Source organism: Onychomys torridus, chromosome 5 (genome assembly GCF_903995425.1).
Source record: "Onychomys torridus chromosome 5, mOncTor1.1, whole genome shotgun sequence".
Taxonomy (NCBI): Eukaryota; Metazoa; Chordata; class Mammalia; order Rodentia; family Cricetidae; genus Onychomys; species Onychomys torridus.
This window is the reverse complement of record NC_050447.1, coordinates 36,865,266-36,866,706: the sequence shown is the minus strand read 5'-3', so window position 1 is coordinate 36,866,706 and position 1,441 is coordinate 36,865,266. Positions and strand designations below refer to the sequence as shown.

The window sequence follows — 1,441 nt, the reverse complement described above, 5'->3', positions numbered from 1 at the left end:
GGCACAAAGCTTATGGGAATAACCAACCAATAACTGATATGACTTAAGGCCTACTCCATGAGATGGAACCCATACCTGACACTGCTTGGATGACCATGAACCTGAGATTAGATAGCCCAAGGATCTAGAGTAAAACCAAATACTAATTTTTTAAGTAGCAATAAAATAACTCCTAATGACATTTTTCTTTATTCATAGATCAATGTCTCACTCAGCCATCATCAGAGAAACTTTCTCCTGCAGCAAAGGGAACAAATAGAGAGACCCAAAGCCAGACACCATGCAGAAAGTGAAAGACCTTGAAACATTCAGCCCTAAATAGGATGTCTTCCCCTAGGGCTCAGGGAACCCTGCAGAAGAGAAGACAGAAAGAATATAAGAGTCAGAAGGGAGGAAAGATATCATGAAAACAGGCCCTCTAAATCAACATGAACAAAGCTCATATGCTGGAGGCGGCATTCACAGGGCCTGCACGGGTCTGTACCAGGTCGTTTGAGTATATAGTATCACTTTCAGTTTAGTGTTTTCATGGAATTCCTGAGTGTGCAAATGAGTGGATCTCTGTTTCTTGTGCCTTCTCCTGGGCTCTTTTCCTTCTATTTGTTTGTTTTACCCAATTCCAATGTGTTAGTTTTTGTTTTATCTTATATATTTTATTATTATACCTTTGAAGTCTGTTGTATTCTAATGAGTGACAGAAAGGGAGTGGATTGGGATGGGGGGGGGATTGAGAGAAGTAGAGGGAGAGGAAAACTGTAACCAGTATATATTATGTGAGAAAAAAATCTATTTTTAATAAACGGGGAAAGGGAAGGAGCTGGATTATGGGAGAGCTCTCTGAGAAGTGTGCCATGGCATGCAACAGTATTCTCACTTCAGCCAAAACCACTAGCAGCTTCCTGGGAAATGGACTTGCCTTGAAAGCAGGCGCATTTATGTCTTCTCTTGAATATTTCAAACATCTAGAGCACTCCCTGGCACAAAGAGACAACAAAACTGCCGAGTGAGCAAGTTTGTTAGAGCCTATAAATGCCACCTCATATACTGCATGAGTATTGGTGCAATAGGAAGCAGGTCCTCCTACTCTCTTCATTTGAGAGATAAAAAAAGTTCTGGGAGGGTAAGAACAGTGCACACAGTGCTTACTTAGGCAGCACATATACTAAAATTTGAAGGACATGGAGAAGATTAGCATGGCTCCTGCACAAGGATGACACATAAATTCATATTTTTACACATATAAAGACAAATCTATCAGAATTACACCCAACTTCTCAATGGAGACTCTCAAAGCCAGAATAGCCTAGACAGACATCTTACAGACTCTTAAGAGACCATGAAACCAGCCCAGATGAATATATCCAGCAAAACTTTCAATTACCATAGATGGAGAAAAAATATATTTCATGACAAAGTCAATAAACAGTATCTATCAATAAAT

At 39.8% G+C, this 1,441-nt stretch overlaps 1 pseudogene; it reads left to right on the top strand.

The window, feature by feature from the left end:
• Window positions 1-1,138: 1,138 nt before the first annotated feature.
• LOC118584897 lies at window positions 1,139-1,233 on the top strand (annotated as a pseudogene).
• The last annotated feature ends 208 nt before the right edge of the window (window positions 1,234-1,441 follow it).